This window comes from Manis javanica, chromosome 1, assembly GCF_040802235.1.
Source record: "Manis javanica isolate MJ-LG chromosome 1, MJ_LKY, whole genome shotgun sequence".
Classification (NCBI taxonomy): domain Eukaryota; kingdom Metazoa; phylum Chordata; class Mammalia; order Pholidota; family Manidae; genus Manis; species Manis javanica.
The window spans coordinates 155,753,456-155,771,147 of record NC_133156.1 but is presented as its reverse complement, the minus strand read 5'-3'; the positions used below and the strand labels follow the sequence as shown (position 1 = coordinate 155,771,147).

General features: G+C 43.4%; 1 protein-coding gene and 1 pseudogene across 7 annotated transcripts in view; one reads left to right on the top strand and one right to left on the bottom strand.

The window, feature by feature from the left end:
- The window catches only part of FHL2 (four and a half LIM domains 2), a 77,368-nt gene that overhangs the window by 17,700 nt on the left and 41,976 nt on the right, over nt 1-17,692 (bottom strand). The gene's annotated exons all lie outside the window — the stretch shown is intronic.
- LOC118971896 (protein CREG2-like) overlaps nt 1-17,692 on the top strand; it is a 34,878-nt pseudogene that overhangs the window by 5,518 nt on the left and 11,668 nt on the right.

Genomic DNA, 17,692 nt, shown 5'->3' with positions numbered 1-17,692 from the left:
CTCCCTGATAGGATAAAACTAACTGTAAATCAACAATTATTGCATGCTTTAAATAGCCTTAATTTTGATCACTTAAAGGGTGTCAGATGATCGGCTATGGAGGTACATTTTTCTGATAATATTCCTTTCTCTTAAAAAAAAAAAGCAGTTCCTGTGTGGTGACCTCCAATGAGTTCTACTGGTATAAAGATAAAGGGCATATCAAAGTGTGGGCAAAGGGTCTGTTTGTGTTTATACAGAGGATCAAATCCTAATTTGACTACCCAGAAAATGAACTAAGATACGATATGAAGAAGAACTTCCAACATCAGCACTCTCTGGAAGAGTCATACCAGAAGATGATCATCAAAAAAACCTCAACAAAGATCCAGGCAATGCTGCAGTTGTAGCTGCATTTATCCCACCAGTTCCTGGACTTGCCATTGGAATGAAGAAGGAGATATCTAAGCTGGCCTGTGCATACAGTAAAACAACAAATTTGACTGGATCTATACTGTTGGAACTCAACCAAGAATTAGGAGAAGTACAAGTTTGACTGGATCTATACTGTTGGAACTCAACCAAGAATTAGGAGAAGTAGCACTCCAAAATCTTATGACTACAGACTATCTACTGTTAAAAGAACATATGGGATGTGAAGAGTCCCCAGGAATGTTTTGTTTTAATTTTTCTTATTTCTCTCAGACTGTTCAAGTTCAGGTGGACAATATCCACCATATCATAGATAAGTTTTCACAAATGCCTAGGGTGCCTAACTGGTTTTCTTGGTTTCACTGGGGATGGCTGGTAATTATAGGTCTGCTTTGGTTATGTAACTGTATTCCTATTATGTTAATGTGTGTATGCAATTTAATTAGTAGTTTAAAACATATACATGCTTAAGTTACTCTACAAGAAGATATGTCAAAGAAATAATCAATCTTCCCATGTTATCTTCCATCTGCTACTCCTATAGCTTCTCTTCTTCCTTCCTAATTACAACCCTTAAATAGAATTCGTGCCTCATATCGAATTTACCAAGTATCATAATTCTTCCAAGTGGTAAAGATACCTCAAGACAAATACTGGGCATAAAAGCCACAGGGCATAAATCTGCAAAGAAATAAAAAGCTAACCTTTTCAAACAGTATCACCTCTCTGTCACTTACCAACTTTACATTTCCCTGTATGGCCCCGGAAGATGACTGGTTAGCCAGAGACGGGTAAGATTCCTCAAGGGAGGAACAACCTAAGACAGGCACAGTCGCAGGGGGGCCATCAGGTGAGAAATTGGGGATCAACAGAGGTGAGGCTTAGAACCTTACACCCCCTGTTTTGAGAGAAATCTTCTGCATCCGTGGATGTTTTATTGCCCTTGTCTAGCTTGGATTAACACTTAGTCTACGGGCACACACCTGATTATCTAAATTTGCTCTCTTACAGCACTAAACTATGTTTTCTACCTTTATCTTGCATCTACCTACCACTTCAGCATTTTATTAAAAATAATAATAATAACAATAATAATAATAATAATAAGGGAGAAATGTGGGATTCACATATAAATCAATTACAAAAATCAAACGAATATTCATATTCGACCTGGTTGTTTATAGTTCATAATGTGTGATCAAAACCGAAAGTTTCTGTGATGACTGCCCTTGTACTGTTCACCATGTAAGAACTTATTCACTATTTAAGAACTCGTTCACCATGTAAGAACTTGTTCGTTATGCTTCAGAAGATTGGAGACTGACGAGAATTAGGCTTTGGGTGGATTAATGATTGTACATTTAGCATTGAGTCCCCTATACAGAATTTTATTGTTGTTAACAACCATTTGATCAATAAATATGAGAGATGCCCTCTCAAAAAAAATGCCATTTTAGTTCTTTATAGCAAAGTTAAAGTATGACAATAATATTACAAATAAAATTAACAGGAAAGTATGAGGATTGATTAAACTACCCCTTGTCAAAATATTTGACAAAATATTGAAGATAACGGCCAAGTGGTGAAACAATAACCAGAAGGCATTTTAGGCACAATTTGCAAACCTCAGTTTATGTATCAATTAAAAAATGAGATTAGGATATTTGACAACTTCCTTGTAGTCTAATAATATACTACCAGTAAGCAAGAGTAGGAGTTTCTAACATATTAAGATATTTCATTTTATCAAATTCTCCTCATAGTTGTGCACTGCTGCTACTCCAGTTTACCATCCTCATCATCGTCGGCAGTGAGGTCCACAACCTCTGCTGGATTCAGCCTGAAACGCTGCATCGCAGTGGAAGCCCTGCTGCGGGTGCTTGGCTCCTGTGGCCGACTATTCTGGGGGCTTGGACTTTGGCTCCAGGGGTATCTGGAGTGTCCAAGCGTTGAAGGAGACCTTAAATGACATCAATATTAAATTAGTAAATATAAAAAACAACAAAAATTTTAGTTACCAAAGAAATCATAGGTCTTTCTTTCAAAATACACTGTGAAGTCCTTCATGCAAGGTATCTCCATAGAAATAATGTAACGATTCAAAATTATGACTAGCACAATGCCCAGCACTCAATAAACATGCTCTCCCTACTTTACTAGTAATCATCTCAGCTCCTGCAGGAACCCTTCTGGCTGCCCCGGTGGGCCTGGGTGCACAAGGGTCCCTTTCAGGCTCTCCTGTGTCTTTGGGCATCAGGAGGAATCTCCCTCTTCACATCCACTGATAAGGTATAGGGTTTGTTATATTCAGGAGTCCATTGAGACGTGGGAAGCTTTAACAAAGGCCTAGAAGACATAATTGGATATTTATAAGATTGTCTGTATTTTTATCACACTACTTCACTGAAGAGTTCTCAGATTCCACTGACAACATCCCTATAATAGGGCAAAATGGCCTTTTCCACATCAGGATATTAAATTACTATAATGAGTCATTTTACTGTTCTTTCAAAACATTTTTCTCTACCCATATACCAGATTTTTACAAACATAGCAAAGATCACAGAACATAAGCCTACTTGAAAACTTGTATAAACCAATACTGGTCTTACTGTATTATCTTCCTACCTTCAGCAACATATTTGATAAAAATCAAATAATTTCTTCAAAACCTACTATGGTGAAAATAGATAAAAGGATTAGAATTTGAAAGGCTTTTATTCATCAACAGTGTTTTTTCTCCTGGTATCATATTTTTTTTTTGAGAGGGCATCTCTCATATTTATTGATCAAATGGTTGTTAACAACAATAAAATTCTGTATAGAGGACTCAATGCACAATCATTAATCAACCCTAAGCCTAATTCTCAACAGTCTCCAATCTTCTGAAGCATAACAAACAAGTTCTTACATGGTGAACAAGTTCTTACATAGTGAATAAGTTCTTACATGGTGAACAGTGCAAGGGCAGTCATCACAGAAACTTTCAGTTTTGATCACGCATCATGAACTATAAACAAGTCAGATATGATTATTCATTTGATTTTTATACTTGATTTATATGTGACTCCCACATTTCATTCCTTATTATTATTATTTTAATAAAACGCTGAAGTGGTAGGTAGATGCAAGATAAAGGTAGAAAACATAATTTAGTGCTGTAAGAGGGCAAATGTAGATGATCAGGTCTGTGCCTATAGACTAAGTATTAATCCAAGCTAGACAAGGGCAAAAAAACATTCATGGATGCAGAAGATTTCTCTCAGAACGTGGAGGTGGGGAGTGAGGTTCTAAGCCTCACCTCTGTTGATCCCCAATTTCTCACCTGATGGCCCCCCTGTGACTGTGCCTGTCTTAGGTTGTTCCTCCCTTGAGGAATCTTACCCGTCCCTGGCTAACCAGTCATCTTCTGGGGCCATATAGGGAAATGTAAAGTTGGTAAATGAGAGAGAAGCAGTATTCTTTGAAAAGGTTAGCTTTTTACTTCTTTGCAGATTTATCCCCTGTGGCTTCTATGCCCAGCATTTGTCTTGAGGTATCTTTACCACTTGGAAGAATTATGATACTCAGTAATTTTCCATATGTGGCACGAATTCTACTAAAGGGTTGTAATTAGGAAGGAAGAAGAAAAGCTACAGAAGTAGCAGACAGAAGAAAACATGGGAAGATTATTTTATTCTTGCAGTTTTTATTGCAAATATGCAAAATAAGATGTAAATTTCTCTAAATTCATAAGAATAATAAAATAAAAAATTTAAATGTATAAGATACCTGAAAAATATGAAACGATATTTGTAATACACAAAGAGCTTCTTCAAACTGATATGAAGGGAAATACAGGTGACTTCTGTATAATACATATGCTTTATTTTTATTCTTTATTTTCTGAGAAATTTATAGTTAAATAAGCAAATGGGGGAAAAAAGAGATTCAGGTTTGTTACTTAAAATCTTTGGTTCCTAGTGGGTGCCAATCCTAAAACCTAAGGCTAAATATAAGTTGGAGGACCAAAGCTGAAATACAGCATTATTAAAAGGTAAGAAATTGGTAACTTCACAAATGATGGGACTGTGGAGGTATCCCTGTGGAAGGACAGTGAATGTCCACTGCTGGCCTTCCCACATGAAGGCAAACTGTTCCTGACTTTCCTCTGCTATGTCAACAGAGAAGAAAGCATTAGCGAGGTCTACTACATAATGATACATTCTCAGTTCATGGCTGAGGGTGTCCAGAACGTCTGCTATAGAGGGGACTGCAGCATGCAAAGAGGGTGTGGCTTTATTCAGTTCCCTGTAGTCTACAGTCATACGCCAGGAGCCATCTGGCTTTCTCACTGGCCACACTGGGGAATTAAAAGGACTATGAGTGGGCTCTATGATGCCCACCCTCTCCAACTCTTGTAGAGTTCCTCCAATTTTCTTGTGTCCCCCTGGCAATTTATATTGCTTAATATTTGTCACCTGCTGGGGTACAGGCAGAGCTACAGGTGGGTGCTTAGCATGTCTCTTCATATATCCTTTGTTGCTATTGTAGAATCTGGTTACAGTTCTCCAGCTTTCTCACACAGGGACCATTGCGGAAGATAGAAAGCGTGTAGATAGTAAGGCGAGAATCCTGGAGGGGGCCGCTACATTGAAGGCTGCAGGGGGCTCCAGTAAGAAAAAGGCTCATCCTGGAAAGGCGGTTGGGGTGGGATGGAGGCCAGCTAGGAGTGCGTTGAGATGAAGTAGACTTTCTTAGGAAAAATGGCTTTGAATGGAAGGCAAGGGAGGAGGTGGGTGGAGTGGGGGCACCAGTGGATCCTCTGGTTACTGCAAAAGTTAACATTTGCCAAAATATCTTTAAAAATCTTTGGGCTCATTCACTTTACTTTCATCCATAACTGATCTGAAGCAGGACTGTTACTTTCTAGGTAGAAAATATGGTGCCTAAAATGTCCCCTAGCCTAGTAGGCCAGCTATGGATACCATATGCAGAAGTTTAAATGTGTAAGTAACCTTAAATTATGTTGATAGCTATAAAACTCTACTATTGGAAACAAACCAAACTCCCATCAATAGAAGAATGCTTTAAAACTGAGGTACATTCTCACAATTCTCTGCCGCTGCATCCTGGGGCATATTCCCTGTTTACAAGAGTTTATACATAAAAACTTAATTCTGCTTTCAGATGAAATGGCTGCAATCAATGTCCTCCTGCCCTAGCAAAGTGCAAGACGCTCCCTGTCTTTACAGAGCAAGAGAATGGGCTTTGCCATCAGACGAACCTGGTGCTAACCTTATCTTCACCGTTTCCTCAGTTTCCTACTCTAAAATAATGATTAACAATCCCCACCTTTGTCTATTATCAAAATAAAAGGCTTTGTCTTACTCCATGCCATGCGCTGTGCTAAGCCTCTCCAAATATTAACTCATTCAGTCCTCCCATCCACCACTCCTATGAGTTAGATACTGTTTTCTTCGTTGCCCAATGAAGGGTACTGGCACACAGAGAGGTTAAGTAATTTGGTGGGGTCACATAGCTGGTGATTGGAGGCACGTATTGAGCCGGGATCTGAACGCCCACCTTATGGCGGCAGAACCTGCCCCACCATCTGGACACAAGCCCACCCGGACCTGACACACGGCGGTGAGGACTGTACACACGGCGGCTGCAGGACGTGCCGCATTTGAGTGGAACCGGGTCTTTGAGGAGCCTCGGCTTCTCGGCGGCGTGAGCTGCCAGGACGTCCCCGGGATAGGGACAGCACCCAAGCGGTCGGAAATTTGGGCCCGCTCCAAGCGTCGGCCGCAGGGGGGCGCTGCCGCCTCGTCGGCCGCCGCGCTCAGCTGGTGGTCCCCGGGGCCGCGCGCGCCGCCTGCAAGATGCCTGTGCGCCGTGGCCGGCGGCCGGCGCGACCCGGGGCCCGCCTCTCCTGGCTGCTGTGCTGCAGCGCGCTGCTGTCCCCGGCCGCGGGATACGTGATCGTGAGCTCCGTGTCCTGGGCCGTCACCAACGAGGTGGACGAGGACCTGGACAGCGCCTCCACCGAGGAGGCGCTGCCCGCGCTGCTGGAGGACGCGGGCGGCATCTGGCAGCAGAGCTTCCCGGACTCGGCGCACAAGGAGGCCGCACACCCGCCGCCCCCAGCGGGTGCTGCCCGCGCCAGGCCGCGTCCCACGCCGCCGGGGATGTTCTCCCACCTGTGCGACAGCGGCCTGTGGCTGCGCCCCGGCACCGCCCGCTTCCTGGCCCACGCCAGCGCCTGGGGCTGTCTGGCCCCCGTGTCCGCCCACGAGAAGGTAAGCGCCCCATCTGGGAGCCGGGCGCAGGTGCACGCCTGGCGGTGGCCTCGCGGTGGCCTGACGCGCCCCGAGGACAGGGAGAGGCTAGCGACCACCTACTCGTACTCGGATGCAGATCTCACATACGTGCGCGGTGGGCTGGATTGGCTGTGGACACCGGGTAAGAACGGAGCCAGATTGTGCCTCAGTTAGCTGGCAAAGTGTTGGAGCGTGGGGGCTGACAACCAGGCTTCCTGCCAGGTAGATACATGAGTCCCGAAGCGCAGTCTTCAGATGATCAAAGGGACGTTCGGATAACCTGCGCCTTTCCAGAGATCTGGACCAAAGCCCGGGCCACCTTTGGCATCACAGAGTGGGTGCGAGCAACCCCTTCCGGCCCCCCCACTGCCCAGAGACCGGAGCTTCCTGGGCACCTATTGACGCTGAGTTCAGGCCAGGACCGGAGAAAGATGCCGCTAGGACTTTGGTGGAAATCTACATTTAAGAAAATGGAACTGAGGAGTTTTTCTGCAAAAGAGGCTTACTGTGCAAAGTGTGGAACGAGCTGTTACCAGCTGCAGTTTTTATCGTTCAGTTCACAAATGTTTCACACCTGTTAGACATGATTCCACCTTAAGCCGAAATGACATAAGTAATTGGGAAGATGTAACATCCATAAGTATATGCACGCTAGCGAGACTTTAGGGCTGTTAAGATCAATGTGAGAGTTTTGTTACAAAGCAATCATTTGATTTTCTATTTAATTCATGCAAAATAATTATAGTATTTTATGGAATGTATAGGTCATTGGCCAGGGGGCAGCTTCACACCCCAGTTGTGAGTCTCAGTGGCTCCAAGACTGGCCCTCACTGGGTTCTCCACTTGTTTTCCTCAACTATGAAATTAAATGGTTGACTAGGTAGTTCTGAAGGTCTTTTTTTTTTGCTTAAAAAATGATCTACATGACAACTTTATTCTGATTATGGCAATGATCTTAACCTCTTTCACAGCATCCAAATGGTTTCTCAGTTATATATTATCTTCCTAAGACACACCTTAAGATGTGAAGCTTAAATATGAAGCCAATCTTGGCATAAAACACAGGTCATCCCAAGCAATTGAAAGTCTAGTGCTAGTGTACTAAAGATATTTTGACTTTTGATATCTCTCTGTTAGGAGTTCTCCTTTCCAATATTAACAATCCAAATTCAATAAATTCAGAGAACATTTATCACATGCACATCATGTGTGCAGAGCATGACTCGGGGCTGTTTATGACAAGCTGACAATCTGCGACCGAACTTATATTGCTTTTTGGAGTACTCCTTAGCATTGTGTTTTCTTAAAAGATTAAAGCCTTCCCTTATTACCATTCTACACACCATTGTCATGCAATACTTAAAAGACACGCAGAGTTCTGAGTTCATTAATAATGCAGAAAGTGTGAAGGTTAAAGCTCATGGAGGCTGGGGCTGGACCCAGCCGGACTTGGGAAAACCCAAGAAATATTTGTGTAAATGTCTGAGAATTCCATCTGCTCTTCCAGATAATCATGAGCAAAAATTAGTATAGCATGTCTCTATGACTTCCTTTAAGCTAAAAGAGGGTAAGAAGCCAGTTTCCCATAAGTTTCTGAATTATATATAATGAAATATTGATTGCAGTTAAAAATGTGACTAATGATTGAGAAAGTAGTGTGGCTCTAAAAGAAACAGTAATAGAAAGTTTCTGGAATCCCAAGACCATGAAGATATTTAAGACTTAAAGTCTATTCCCAAGGTTTCTAAAAACTTGAGAGAGTCAGTAAAGGCAGAAGGGCTCCCAGAAGCAGTGTGTAGGAAATATTTTAGCACCTCTTGCCAAAGTAATATTAAATTTAACAAAATGGGTGTTTTCTGTGTAAATGCAGCTTTAAGAGTAATTCCCCAACCATCAATTCCAAGTAAAATGCCACTGCTTAGTTCCTCTATAGAAATTCCAGAGCCAACCATGGATGAATGGGGTCAGTTGGGGACCACTGTGCCTTGATTTACTACCTCTCAAAACCATGGTGACGCCATGCTTCCTTCATTTCTGTATTTCCTGGCCAGAAACACAAGCTCAGCTGCAGCTCAGGTCAATCCACAGCATTGAAAAAGCCTTTTCGTTGTTTGTTAGATCCCCAGGCTGCCATTTGGGAACTGCCTGCCCATCAGTGATGGCCCCTTGAACACAGCATGGGGATTCCTTTCTTCTGCATCACACCCAAAGACCCTGCAGTGGCTGACCTCATGAAGAACCCCATGGCCTCACTCCTGCTGCCAGAATCAGGAGAGTTCTGCAGGTGGGCAAGGGTTTGGTGTGACCCACTCAGGTCCTCTGCATAAAGCAGAGAGGTGATGGGATGGGGGCGTCCCTGGGCCTGTGACTTTAACAGAGTGCTGAGGTGCAAAGGGATGTCTTCACCAACCTGAAGTGGAAACAGATAGATAGAATTCCACCATTCACAAAGCTCTGTGATTTGGGGAAAGTTACTTAACCATTGAGAGCCTTAGTTTCCTCATCGGTAAAATGGGAATAATAATTGCTACCTCATATGGTTACTGGGAAAGGGAAATATTTGCAGTGTCTTGTAAAATATGGGGTGGACAAATCGCAGTTATGGGAAAGGACAGGGGGTGCAGGGGAGGCTGGTGAAGGAAGAGCCAGCAGTTTGTCTGCATGGCAAACACAGCCTAGAGTCTATTGTTTTTCAAATTGATTTCTTCCCCCACCCCTGCAGAGATGTTTGCAATAAAGATCCAAAATCCTTTAATACAGTGTCTCAAAAACTCTCTAAAGAAAAGATACTTAAACACAAATGGGACATTGATCCATCACTTCTGTCTGAATTTAAAATATAAAGCTTGAATTTACAAATCCTGCCAGGGAGATGTTTGTGCTAAGCTTGTGTGGGGCTGCATGAGAGGGACACCCCCGGGGAATAGCAAATGCATAGGTGGCCTGGGGTGAGTCCCTAACCCCCAGGGACTGGCTCAATTCACCCAGTGGTGCTTTAGGAACTTGGCTAAGATTTATCCTGGTTCCAAACTTATATTGTTCTTTATACAAAGCATGAAAAACATATTAAGCAAACAAATTTATTGGTACTTTGGAGGGGTGGGGTGGTGATAAAGCAAGAATTTGCTGTAAATGCAGCCTGGATAAGACCCTGTTACTTACCCTTAGGATGCTGACAGTGAGAGGTTCCACTGGGCTGGAGACAGTCCAGCTGACCCAGTTCCCTATCAGGTATGGCAAGAAGCCAGGAAAAGGAATGTTTCCTTTTTCATGGAATAGTCTGGGCCAGTCAAGCTTGCTGTTACTAGAAACATATTCCCAAGTTACCTTTCTAAACGTCTGAGGTGTTCTGAATTCTAGCACCTGAAAAGCAGTTGTTGTGCTGAAGCATGTGGATCCCAGAACTCAGAGCACACCTGTTCTTGGAGACACAGACAGAATGGTGGGCAGTGATCCAAGCTGCTCAGCACTCGGCATGTGGAGGGAATTGCCTACTGGAAGGTCCCAGGCAGATGCCAGCAGGAGCTGAAAGCTTGGAGGGAGGGATGGGAAATCCAGCTTAGAGGGGTCATCACTCGGCTGGGGGCATGGAGAGGTCCTGATCATGGGAACTGGCCACGTTTACCTGCTCAGCCTGGAGCCCTGTGTGTGACCTGTCTTCATGGCAGGCCACATGGAGGAGGTGCAGCTCTCTGGGCAGCGTGCCAGGGTGAGTTGATGAGGCAGATTTTGGCCAAAGGTGACCCCAGGCCCCACACACCACCCCAGGGCTGAGGGCATGGGTATCTTGGCACACCTGTAGAGGCACACCTGGAAGAGGAGGAATGGGCCACCGCCCACAGGTACACCCATGTCCAACTCCTCATGTGACTCTGCCACTCAGAACTGCTCTCCTTCACATTGTTTAAACTTCCAAAGCATTAAAATATAACTTAAATACCTACAAAATTAAAGTTAGCCTTAGTAAGCATCAAAGCACAAAGGTTACCAGTCGCTGAAGGTAGCTAAAGGTAACAGGGCTTGTTTCCTCCCCATGGGCTACTAGTTCCCAGGAGCAGCTTAAGCCCAGGTGATTCATCTGTGTCAGGTTCACATTCCAAGTTCAGCATTACATTTTAAGTTTTGCCTCCAGAATCTCGGTAATGTTGAGCACAGAGACTTGTTGTCAAAGATAGGCAAACACCAGAACCCTAAACAAACCAGGCAGGAGCTCCTTGGGCCATCAGAGCCCAGCAAGGCATCAAATGGAAATGCCTGTGGCTAAGAACCACCTGGACAAGCACCTGTGTGAAGTTCAAGGACAGCCTGGCCAGGCAACAACAAGCTGAGCCCTGGAGAGATGGGCAGTGAGACCAGGGCATATTGTCAAGCACTTCAAAGCATGGTCTGCAGAGCAGGGGGACTCAGAAAAATGCCCATGTTTCATGATGATGATGATAAACAAGGCCATCTGCTTCTTTCACCTTCGGAAGGCAGCACATACTCAGGAAAATGAAAATTTCCTTCATTCTATGAAACAGCTATCCTCGCAAATTGAAAACCTGTGACAGCATTTTACTGTCACATTTGGTGGATTGTGTGTGCTTTAATTCCTCTGCTGGTCTGTGCAAATTGTGAAGGTGTGGATTTGCCCTGTTTCTTCTTACTTGGGAAGACAAAGCCAGAACTAGTGCTTTCTGCTGATGCATCCCAGGCTCCTGTGGGCCTCGCAGGCCATGTCAGGGCAGAGGAGCCCTCAGAAACTGCACCGTAAACCAAGGTCAGACAGGGAGAAGCAGCGTCACCGCTGATGCTGGAGAGAAGCAAAGGGGTGCCTTCCCAGCTGTTTCCCATATGGCCGCGGGCACTTGAGCTACTAGTGCACTTGTGCCCTCATCAGGGTTAGCCTGATTCCTGCAGGGTCTGGAGTGGGACAGGCTAGTGAGCAGCTTACCCACCAGAAGGACACAGCCCAAGAAGGAAGCTGTCCACCACAAGGGCCAAACACAATTCCTGCCTGAGGGTGGGAAGAAGGTAAGTCTGACTGTACCACGAGGGCAGGCTGAGCTGGCCCTCTGTGCTGCTAGAGCTCCTTTGGGGTACAAGACAACTGCATGTATAATGTGCACATATTTAATAGGTAGATTATAGTCTGATAGTTATATATGTGTGTGTGTGTATACTTCCACATATTCAATTAATATTTATTCTGAGAACAAGTGGTCTCCCTAGTCCACTCTCATTCACCTTGAATTTATCCTCAATCCAGCAGTTGAAGTAATCTTTCAAAACCCAAATTAAATTCTGAGACCCCCCTGCCTAAACTCTTTCATAAGGAAAAATAATGAAATCCTTAATATGACCTAGGAGACCCTCCACAACTGGGCACCCGCCTCCCTCTCAGAATAGATAATAGTGCCTGATCGTTTGCTAATTGACTTAATATTTGACTTATACCCTAGTTTTATTAAGTTGAGAGGTTTAAGCTGAAAGCTTACATGATCAAAGGCTGATGTATGTGTTTGGCATGTAGCTAAGAAATGCTCTTTTTGGTTGCTATATAATTGACATATAACAATATGTAAATCTGAGGTGTCAACTTGTGGGTTTGATACATTTATATATTGCAATGTGATTACCACCAGAGTGTTAGAGTGTTAGGCAACACTCCTGTCATGTCATGTAATTATCATTCCTTCTGTGGTGAGAACATTTAAGATCTAGTCTCTAAACAGTTTTGACATATATAATACAGCATTGTTGACTATAATCATTATGCCACACATTAAATCTCTAGAATTTACTCATCTTGTAACCACAGGTTTGTACCCTCTAACCAGCACCTTCCCAATTCCCCTGCCCCCAGGCTCTGGTGATCACCATCCTACTCTTTGTTTCTATGAGTTTGGCTTTTTTAGATTCCACATATAAGGGAGCTCACACAGTGTTTGTCTTTCTGTTACTTATCTCACTTAACATAATGCCCTCTAGGCCCATCCGTGTTGTCACAAATGGCAGGATGTCCTTTCTCATGGCTGTATAATATTCCATGGTATACATAAGAAATACTTTTTGCTCAGTAGCCCTCAAATGTGTCCTGGCACATATCATGCTTCCCAAAAATTATTCTTAGGTCAATGAACTGGCCTGTGTATTAAAAGTGAAATTAGGTCTGAACTAATATGGGCAAATGACATTGAATAACCGAAAATTGCAGGAACTTTAATGGTGAAGAAAATACACAGCAGATGTCATTTCCTCAGCTGAAGTGGGGAGAGGCCAATATCTTGACAGTAATGGAAGGAGCAAATATTTCTTCCTATCTTATAGGTTTATAGGGACCTTAAAGAATTTTTAGATGAATCAGCCTGTGATACTCCATCTCATCTTGTAATGGATTTTTCCCAAACTTTTCATCACCCTGATCTTCTTGTGCCTGAAGTTTCCCTAAAACGTCACAGCAGAGTTACTAGACTTGATTGGACACAGTTGTCTTGCCTCCCACCCCAGGGCATATTGGACTGGGTGCTATTACCCTACCCTTTTTCCTGGAGGAGATCATTTGGAAGATGAATCTGAGCAGATAATAAGTAGAAAGTGACTTTCAGTCCTGAAAAAAGGCTAGATTGGTGGTTTCCATGGGACAGAGTAGCCAAGAAAAGTTTCTGGAGTAGAATGAAGTCTTATCCAGCTGGCACATCTGAGGGCCACCTAAGGGCCTCTAGCTCCGAGTTTAAGAGGAGGCGGGACACGCCAAGAGTGGTGAAGACAGAACAGGTGAGAACAGCACACCTGGACTGCTAAGCAAGGTCATAAGGCGCAAGCTCCCACACATCGGGAACAGCAGAGTGAGAGGGACATGTCATAGTGACCTGGACAGCCGGGCCCCTCCTGCAGCACAAGGTTGACAACCTGCTAGGGGACAATGGTTCATGGTCTCAAGAAGCTCCAGGGTGATTCTGCCACTACTTTAGGATAAATAAGACATTGAGTGGGTCTTACATGCATTTCCTGGGTTTCTGATAAGAGCCTGCTGAGAACTGTCATCTAGGCCCAGGATGACCCCTGCCATCTGTAAAATGAAGTCAAGAGTACAGTCTGAGAACCCTGGAAAAGGATGTGGTTTTTTCACCGTCAGACATTACATCCATCCAAACCAGAACCTGCAAACGCATCTTGCCTAATTACTGTTCATGTGTTAAAGTCTGTTTTATTCAGTTGTTCTGTTTACTCCTTGGTGCAGTGTTTTCTTCATTAATTAGATGAGTTAAGGATACAAGTCTGTTTCCTAGCCAAGGTTAAGATGACAAATTGAGAATAAGATTCCTATTTACAAGACTCCCTAGCAATCAGCAGTCCCTTGCCCTTCCACCCACAGAAATGGACAGATGCTTCTGTAACTAAGTGAATTTATGTTCATACCAGAGACCCACTTGCATGGAAATTCAGCAAATATTGATTAACAGAGAAAGTCCACCGAGACATCTCTCCTCCTCTGAAACCGTTTTTCCTCGTGTGCCTGCAGGCTTGAACACAGTGGGGTTTAGGTTTTGCACCTTCGTGGTGAGCCAGCAAAGCAAGGCCTCTGGAACCATGAGGGCTCTTCTGAGGAATGACATTCTGCTCATTGGCATTAGATTAACTTCTCTTTTGAAGGTCTAGAAATATATGAAACCAAAAGTGTTTTATCGTGTGCTTTCCCTGAAATGAACAAATTTCAACCCAAAGTTTGGACAAATGCTAGGTTTCTAGATAGACTGAGTTGATTCTCAAGAAAGGAGGATCTGAAAATATTTTTTCTCTCTTCCCCAAAAGGCTTTTAATGAAAGATTTCCCCGGCCATTGCCATGGGTCCCAGCCCCTTTCCCCCAGGCTGGGCCCCCTGTCCAAACAGTGGACAGCCGCTCTTGTTAGAGTCCTTTAACTGATGAGGCCTCCATGCAGTTGGGCACCAAAGTTGATGCTAAGATTCTGGTTTGCAAAGAAAGCTAGTTTCTGAAGGGAGGTGCCACACCAGAATGGGCTGAAGTGCAGTGGGTGTGTAGAATAATGCTTCCTCAGAATGACTTGCTTAGAGGGTACCTAGTGCAGAGACAATTCAACACCGAAGATAACACATCAAAAAACTATTGCTCACACTAGAGATTTGGGACAATGGACTTGGACCTAGAGGCCTGCCCTATCCTGGGAGCAGCCCCTCAATTTTATAGGCACATTGACAGGAAGAGAAACTCCCTTGGTGAAACAAGATAGCTAAGGGGAGGGTGGAGGAGTTGGTTTGCCTTGATGTCAGTATAGGATAAGTGCTTCTTGGACACAAGCAACTACATTAGTATGTGCTGAGTTTAATCACTGCATCTCTGGAAAATAAAAGAGATTCAGAAATAATGAGTGCCCCTTTGCCATTCATCTCCCCATCTCCATCTTTGGAACTTTTCTTGTAAGAAGAAAAGATAATATTGAATGGTAGCGGAAAACCTCAGCCCGGCCTAATTCCCAGCACAGGCTCTGGGATTTGCTCCCCCAGAACTGTTGTGTGGAAGGCACGCCATGCAACCGTCTCTAGATGAGCTTAGTCAAGTGAGCACATGGAATAGGCATGTGCTTGCCGCAGCTTGCTTACTAATAGCCAGGATGTATCTCTGTCTGCAGTCTGTCCACCTAAGACGTGATGTGCATGTCAAAGTACAGGGTCCAGCTCTAATCAGATAAAGAAGCCAATTTAATTTCTCTTCACTGAATTTTGTTCCTTCCCATTGAAAGCAACATATAAATCTTCTTTAAAAATTGCTCCCTGTCCAGATTCATGTTACCTCTTCTCCTTGGCCTGCACATTCCTGTAATTCTGAAGCTAGCATTAACCTCAGTAGCTTTTAAAACACCTGCCTGAGAAGAGTCAGAGAACTCTGCAGAGAGGAAGCTCAATAAGCAGATGTTAGAAAATTCTCTCCTGTCTTCCACTCATTTCTATGGCAGCTCTCACAGAATGTTGCAGACACTTCTGTCTCCCTGGTTTTGTTTGAGCTCCATGGAGTTAGTCCCCATGGTTCCCAGGGGAGCTGTTCTATGAATCCACAGGTGATCCCAGTTCTGTCCGTATGCGGCCCCTTTTGCCTGCCTCTCTCCATCCAGTTCACAGATGATTTACTTACCTGTTGGCATGATTCCACCTTGAGCTGATGTGACATGAATTAGTGATAAAGATATAATTCTCATAAATACACACCTTCCAGCAAGCTTTTAAGGTGTTAAGATACAGGTAAGGGTTTTATTACAAGGCCCTTAGCCTCTAGCAATCACTAATCTGTCTTATGTGTTAGTGGATTTAACTCTTCTGGACATTTCATATAAATGGAATTGTACAATATGCTGCTTTTGTGACTGGTTTCCTTCATTTAGCAGTGTTTTCAGGGTTCTTTATGTTGTAGCATGTGTCAATACTTTTCATTCCTTTTTATGGCCGAATACTCTTCCATTGTATAAATATACCACATTTTATTTATCCATTTTTGTTGATCCATTCATCAGTTGATGGACATTTGCTTCCATGATTTTGCTACTATGAATAGTGCTGCTGTGGATATTTTTGTATGAGTCTTTGTATGGATATGTTTTTCAATTCTTTTTGGTATAAACGTGGGAGAGGTCTTGCTGGGTCATATGGTACTACATGTTTAACTTTTTGAGGACCTATCTGTTTTCTTCAGTGGCTGCACCATTGTACATTCCCATCAGCAGTGTATGAGGGTTGCAGTTCTTCCACGTCCTCACCCACACTGGTTACTGTCTGCCTTTTTTATTATAGCTGTCCTAGTGCGTATGAAGTGGTATCACCTTGTGGTCTTGCTATGCATTTCCCTAATGACTAATGATGTTGAGCATCTTTCATATGCTTGATGGTTGCCTGTATACCTTCTTTGGAGAGCTGTCTCCTCAATGCCTTAACCCATTTTTAATTGGGTTGTTTCTCCTTTTGTCACTGAGTTCCCAGAGTTCTTTATATATTCCGGATATGATCCTTATCAGACATATAATTTGCAAATATTTTCCTAATGCATGTTTATCTAATTTCCTTTTGTTGTCATTGGAGAAAACAGAAAAACTAAGGATTTAGTAGTAGCATCCCAGTTGTATATATTCTTGGTCAGTGTCCTTCCGCTTTTCTGACCTGGCCCTTCATCATCTGAAAAGCACATAAGTGAAGTAACTTTCCTGAGATGACACAGAAGTGTACCTAAATTATCTAGTGTGTAGAAATGGTAAGCAAATGTCTGACCAAGAAAAAAGATTTTTTAATTAATTGGACTGCAAAGGAATTTGGGCAGGGGGGGATCTTATTCTAATAATGTAAAGACAAGGTGGAGAGAGAATCATAATTTGATTAAACATTAGTTGAATTAAGCATACTGTGTGCAAAGGAACATACTAAATATTGTAATGAAAAGAAGAATTAATTTCCCTTCAAATGGTATTTATTGAGCACTCACTACATGCTAGGTATGCATAATCAGACTTAAAGAACAGGCTCTTCTCCACTTACTTGTTACCAGTCATTTGAACCAAGACAGTGAGATCCAACCATCCCCATGTATGTGAAGGGCCCCCAAGTGTTAAAACCATGCATCTCCACAGTCAGAGATGCGCAAAATTCCACACTGCAGCTGATTTCCACTGTCCTGACATCCTCTCTTCCATCTCATCCAGCGCACCCTGACCTGTCCTTCAAAACAAGACACTGACCTCTGAGATTCCTTCCTTTCTTTACCTTTCTTCCTGTCTTAGAGCTGTGTTCAAATTTTCTAGTCCTAGTAATTACCAATTTGTTCCCCAGGAAGCATTTCATTTTCTGCCTGACTGTTTCTTTTCATTCATGAGGACAGCCTAGGTCTCAGACCCTTGGGACTGCCCTGTCCCATGCTCCTGCCCCTGAGAGGCGTACTTGTCCCACCTGGTCTGCCAGTACATGAGGTGTCTGCATCCTTCCCCACTTGCTGATCTGG